This window comes from Dioscorea cayenensis, unplaced genomic scaffold (genome assembly GCF_009730915.1).
Source record: "Dioscorea cayenensis subsp. rotundata cultivar TDr96_F1 unplaced genomic scaffold, TDr96_F1_v2_PseudoChromosome.rev07_lg8_w22 25.fasta BLBR01000589.1, whole genome shotgun sequence".
NCBI lineage: Eukaryota > Viridiplantae > Streptophyta > Magnoliopsida > Dioscoreales > Dioscoreaceae > Dioscorea > Dioscorea cayenensis.
The window spans coordinates 13381-20000 of NW_024086980.1; the positions used below are offsets into that span (position 1 = coordinate 13381).

The 6620-nt window shown below is 45.2% G+C and overlaps 1 pseudogene; it reads left to right on the forward strand.

Annotated features, from left to right (window-relative positions):
* Nucleotides 1-6288: 6288 nt before the first annotated feature.
* LOC120254713 overlaps nt 6289-6620 on the forward strand; it is a 2106-nt pseudogene continuing 1774 nt past the window's right edge.

The following is a 6620-nucleotide window of genomic DNA, read 5'->3' on the forward strand; positions in this document are numbered from 1 at the left end:
ATATTTTCGAGTAATTATCCAAAGGTTCAGGGTATTACACTAATGGAGACCTCTCACATCAAAGTATTAAATCATGCAATGTAAATCAACCACAAGGATTAACAACACTAGTAAGCAATTAAATCACAAGATTAAAACTCAAGACAACTCGGATTAACTATAAGCATAAAAGAGAATCAATCCAAAAATATAAATCTTAGGGTTCACATGCCCAAATACCCACTAGGGTTTAGCCCTCCATGGGCCTAGTTACAAAACAATAATGGATACAATGAAAAGCAATAAAACCCATAGAGAAAACCCCCTCGAATCGGCGGATTGGCCTTGATTGGTAGTTCTACGTCTTGGAGGGTTCCTCTCCGAGCTAGGTCACCAATGGCTCCCCAAAATGCTATGACGTCGAAGGAACCTATCAAAGTTGGTGAAGAACTCCCTCTCAATCGGCGAAGACCTTCTCCTCAAACCCCTAGCCGCCTCTCTCTCAATGTCTATGCTCAAAGCTCCGCAAAAAGTCCCTTTAGAATCGGCCAAAAGGTGTAATTATAGCCTCACATCGCTGTCGTCACGTGCCCCCACGCCCGCTGGGTCTGCAGGAATTTCCACGCGGGCGCGTGAACAGTATTCTGCTACACTAACATTACTACAGTACTTTGCTACAGTAACATTACTACAGTGCTTTGCTACAGTGATTTCCACAAATGCGATGATAAACATTCTCCTCTTAAGGCCACACGATCGGGCACACGATCATATGGTAGGCTATACGGTTTTTTCCTTCATCAATGCATCTTGAAAGGTCTTGAAATCTTTACAAAGAGGAGGAATGTGGAGACATGGTCAGTCTTTTGTGCCCTTCCATTGATAACTTGGCTTGCAAAACTATGGAAGTTGGCACACATCTCCTCATACACGTAACTCCTCTTGTGTCTTCCAACTTGATTTGTACAAGAACTCCCAATATTATGCCATGATAGCCTATCTTCGCTCCCTTTTGAAATCCTAATGCCTTCACAACCTATATGCATAAAAGAACACCCAATACACTGAAATGAGACATAAACCAGTATAAAATATGATGCTCAATGTATGTAAAACATGCATAAAAACATGTTCACTCAAGCACTTATCATGTTCCTAACCTGACGACAAATTTGACACCTACTTATATATAAGTTCGGACTAAGAGCTTGGAAAAAATAGATTACTTCTTCTTCTTGGGATGACGAATGAAGCCTCGATGCGCATGACCTGATGACTCGACTCGGTTCCCTGCCTTAAGTTAAGGGGATGAGATTTCCATGATCGGACGAAGAGGAATCAGTGAATCGAGCACTCAAGACTGCTCTAACAGGGGCTCATCCCGCTGAAAGATGTGAATCTCAAGATGGAAATGCCTTACTTTGGCATGGGTAGATTAATTAGGAACTGCTGCCCTTTAGCTGCATTAATCGTGAATTCCTTTTGCCGAAGGACGGCTGTCGTTGGTAGTGAGGTAGTAAATTTTTCTCTGAGATCATTTAGTTAGTTTATAGTAGAAAGGAGGGTACAGCCCTTTACTTCCTAACTAGAGGAAGCCTTAATATTCCCTTTGTGTGAAATAGGGAGTTATCTCTAGGTCATTTTCAAAAAGTAGAAGAAACTGGTTCTTTTTTTGGACCCTAGGAAAGGAAAATGGTCGGTTGAATGCTTATTCCATTCAGGAAACTCTTCAACCTGGCCACAAAGGCTGGATCATCAGATCACTTGATATTACTACTCGGAACGAAACTTCATTCGAAAGTCGGTTCAAGGCAAGGATCAAAGCTCTTCCTTGAGGCTGGCTCAGCTATCAGCTAACCGATATGATGCCGAATTCCCTGCTCGCTTCTCTTTCGCGCCTATAGCCTTTCTAGTCTTAGGTGGGCTGTAAGAGAAGAAAAAGTGTCCGCCCCTGCTTCAAAACGTAAGGGCGCGCGCTTTGAAGCTGTCTCTTCTGGCATCTGCTTTCTTCCAGGCCTTCAGCTTGAAGACAAGACTAGTGGAACCAGCTGAATGCCCGCTCTTGGTTTAAGCTGTATCTCGGACGAGAAAGCATTTGAACCGGCTTAGGAGGGCTCGTCCTTTAGTTTAGCTTTTTCCGGTATTAGCTTTGGGAACCGGGACCAGGACTTAAACCATCAAAGGCCATCAGTTGCAAGATAAGGATTAAAACCCCCAGACCAGAATAGAATAATGTCTTCGGGTGCTAGCATCCCAAAAAATGGAAGCAGGAAAAAATGAAATGCATACTACTTAACGCCTACCACCCCATAGGATAGGCAAGACTGCTTTTTGGTATGATGGGCCAGCTCCCCTTGAACCCACAATCAGACTCTCGACTGAATATCTTCTTATAAGAGATCTATCCGGTGGATCCAACCAATGACTCTTGCCTTGAAATAAGCCTTTCGAGGTTAGAGGATTAAAGCACCGAAAGTCCTTCAACCAATTCCACTGGCCTCCCAAAAAAGGAGGTATTCAATGCTGGATTGGATGTCTGGTCCACCTTTTGCATGGAGTCTAGTGCACCTGGGGGAAAAGCAACCAATGAGATGGGGTTGTTGATAGACCCTCTAACCTAAGGTGACCCAACTTTGTAGATCGGGAAGCACCAGTGGTTGTTTCAGGCTCACCAAGACAAAGATGAGTGTGGAACAAGCAAAGAGTGGAAGACCAGATGAAAGAGAATTGGAACTTGAGCTCTTTTCTGCTCTCAGATGCAAGCAACTCGAACTGAATCACCAATGCGGCGGATAGAAAGACAAGTAGTCCGTCTTCGGTCAGCACGCGCACCCTTGCTTGAGCCCACATCTTCAGTTTGAGCACGGCTTGGTGGATGAAAGACTTTGAAAAATGCATGCTACTGCAACTGTAGGTAGAGGCATAAAGAAGGGCAAAAAACCCTCCCTAATTGCGACTCCCAGTTGACTTCGAGTTGGGCACCCATTGTCTTACCACTTTCACTGAATCAAAAATGGATGGCTACGTTCTCACTATGCCTGAAACTGACATTCGACATGAAAGAGACCCTCAGTCAAGCTGAAAGCGAGCATTTCTCGATTTGGTCAACTCCCCCTTCCTTCTGAACGAGGAAAGAAGGGCTTTCGCTCCCGTTTTGTCTTCTGGGCAGGGGAATCCAGGCGATCCACAGCTAAAAGCATTATAATAAAGACTACCGATATCGGAGGAGAAAGGCGGATCCATCGTCTTGCTGAGGGAAGTGATCTCTCGTCCGCCTAAGCAGTCACGTTTTTCCCTCCTTGTTGAGTTGAGCCTGTCTGGCGTAGGACCTTTGAAATGGAAAGACCTCAGGGCGATAAGATGGTGACTCTCGAAATCGACCCTGGTCCAATCCTGGTATTCTCCGAAAAATCTGCTTTTACAACGAGTTGAGAGTCTCCGAAAAGAGGTTGTCGTGGATTCCCATCTGAATCACCAATTAATTCCAGGCCACGGATTCAGAATTAGATTCAAATAAAGATGGTTGGTCAATGAATCTTCTTATTTATAGTTCTATTTGCGCTTGTCTTTCCCTCAGCCTTTGGAATCGGAAGACGTGTATTGGCTTTTCACAAATTTTTTTCATCCCCTTTCTTCCCTTCTTTTGACTCGGTTTTCCATTCCACCCAACAGAGGATCTTTTTCTCCTGACCCGGGGTCCAAGGGAATAGGGAATTAAGTAGATTAGCCTCCTCATCAATCAAACAGGGCTTGATATGCTATCCATTGGGGTGGTCCCCCGTGATGACTCGATACTAGTTGAACGTCGGTTATCGGTTCATACCAAGTTGGTCTTATGGGCAAACAAACGTCTTTATGGCAGTGCAGCCCTACCAACAGAAGCTGCTGCTCTGCTGAGGCGTTGTGCCTCTCCAGAGCGAACTCTTTATGAGTCTGTGAATACCCTTTATGTCATTGGTCCTTACCATTGGACTAAGAGAACTGTGTTCCGGTTGGACCATCTCATTAAGTTAAGGGTGGGACGCGTGCTGGCGTTGATTGTATGAGCTATCCGCCAATACAGTTGACGTTGGTGCCCCCTATACCTGGAGTCCGACTAGCGTGTTCTGTTGAGGGTGCGGGCTTTGCCCGCATCTTTGCCAATTGTCACTCCTATCCGTCAAGGGTTGGCAAAACCGCTCCGGTTGATGAGGATCCGTCCGATCCGATGGGACGCCTCGATATAAATGAAATGTTGGCCTCTTCGCTTCAAATATCAAATAGTAGGGTAGCCGGGCGATCAGTTTTCTTTTCCTTTTCTTTGAAATCAGCAACGGACCTTCTTTCTTAATGGGCCCGATGGTATGACTGAAAAAATCCTCGGGGGCAGCTCTTTGGTTGGTGTAGGGTTTGCTTCTGCATGGATGACCTATTTGTTGAGATGGGTGCGTTTTCATTTATCAGGAAAGAAAATGACACGCGCAACTGCTGACCGTTTAGGTCCTAAAGTTTGTTTCCAAACTGGTAAACCTCCTTGTTTTTCTTGGCTCTTGGACTTCATTCGCATTCACCCATCATCTTATCGTGTGCGGCGGTGTATCCCGGACGGTCGGTTTAAAGCATATGTAATTTGGGGGCTCTGACCTTGTCATCGCCGGTGAGAAAGTAGCATTACAGTATCAGGCCATCATGGCTGAGCTTCCTTCAGGTTGTCATATCAAAAAGAGAAATCTCTCATATCACGATCTGGTTGCTTTTGAGTTTGCCAAACGGTTTCTCATTCGTCGGGGAGAACTCTGTATATTTCCCTTCTCCATTCTCTGCTTGGATGATTGCCGCTTGTGTGAATTCTATTGCTGTGGGTCCCGTGTGTGCTCGAAGAAGATCGTTTTAGGATTCTTTTTAGTTTCATTTATTGACTCATGGTGCTTGTTATAGAGTTTATGGCGCCGCCCACCATCCAAAAAGTCAAAGATGGCGTCGGCATTTTCAAATTCTCTCCTAATTCAAAAATAGTGGTGTTTTTCCTCCCTTTCCCTTAGTATTCAGGTTGTAAAATCCTGATAGGATAGTAGACTGTTATACCTTTATAGTTGTAATGGCGTATCTTCTTTCTTTCTAAATAGAAAGATAAGGATTTCAAAGAAAAAGGAAATCGACCTTCCTTTTTTTCTTTTTTTAGGATGCTGGTCTCATCTTTTGATCTGGTGGCGATTAAATTAAAGAATGAATCTTGCTCTGGCTCAAATTGAACACCTCTATATGCTGTAATCAGAAGGTACTCTTGAGTCATGCTACGACCGCCGATCGTTCCTGTGACCACACGCCGTACCAACAGAAAAACTATCAACCCTATCGGTATGGTTTGTTGTTCACGTGTTACGATCTCGCTCGTCAGATTGTTCCCCTCCCCTGGTCAATGGCTGTGAGTTGATTGACCAAGACCTTCCCTTTACGACGATGGAATTTCTTCCACCGGCAAGAGTACCTCCGTTTGTCTCCTTCGACTTTAATGAAAAGCCTAGTCTTCAAAATTTCTTAGTATCGGTGCTTTTAACGATGAATACCCCATCCCATTCCTTTTGCTTATTCTACCCTTACCCATTAATGGCTTAAGCCGCTGTTACCATTTCCGCAACCTAACTAATACTTAGTTGTTTCCATTTCCTCATCTGGTGATAGATCCTCATCTTCTTCTGGCTCAAACCCTTTTTTTCATATCCAGGGCACGTACCTTCAACTATCAACCAGATGAGATAGTCCTTTGAAAGGTCAGAGTCAGTCTCTTCTTTTAGGTCGTTTAGCAGTTCCCCAACCAGCTTTCCCCCCGAGAAAGCCTTCCTGAGATGAAAAGAAAAATGAAGGCTGATCTCTGGGATCAGTGAGAGTTCGGAACCAGCAAACGGAGGCATCAACGCTGTAGTGCTAACGCACGCCCTTACGTTTTGAAGCAGGCTTCGACAGCTGCGAGCGGAGCGTCGAAAAAGCGAAGCGTTGCGCTAGCGCGCTACTCTTCCTTTATGAGCGAGACTCTATCCGGATCTATAGATAGATCTACTGATCTAAAGAACTCCGCGAGCGAACTGAGCGAGCCATGAGCCGCCCTATCGGCAAGGCTTGGAAAAAGCCTTACTTAACTTAAGGCCCCCTTTACTTCACTGAACTGATTCACGCAGGGCCAAACCTGCTGAGCTAGCTAATTTTTTTCCCTTTACGAGATCTCGGCTCTTCGGAATGCTTGAGAGAGACCCGCCTCCTCTTGGCTGGCGCCGGGCCCGAGGGTGATGGGACTACTTCCTGAAAGAGCGTTTCTGTTCAGGCCGGCAGGAGGGACCCTGATCTCTCAATAGAGGGAGCAAAAAACGGGCTTTGCTCCCCTTTTTAAAAATAAAGAAAGAAGGGTCGAAGTTTAGACCGCTCACAGTAGTTCTACCCATAGATAAGATCATGAAAGAAGCGATCAGAATGGTACCCGAATCCATTTACGATCCCGAGTTTCCAGACACATCGCACTTCCGCTCGGGTCGAGGCTGCCACTCGGCCCCTAAGACGGATCAAAGAAGAGTGGGGAACCTCTCGCTGGTTTTTTTGGAATTCGACATCCGGAAGTGTTTTTCACACCATCGACCGACATCGATTCATCTCAATCTTTAAGGAAGAGA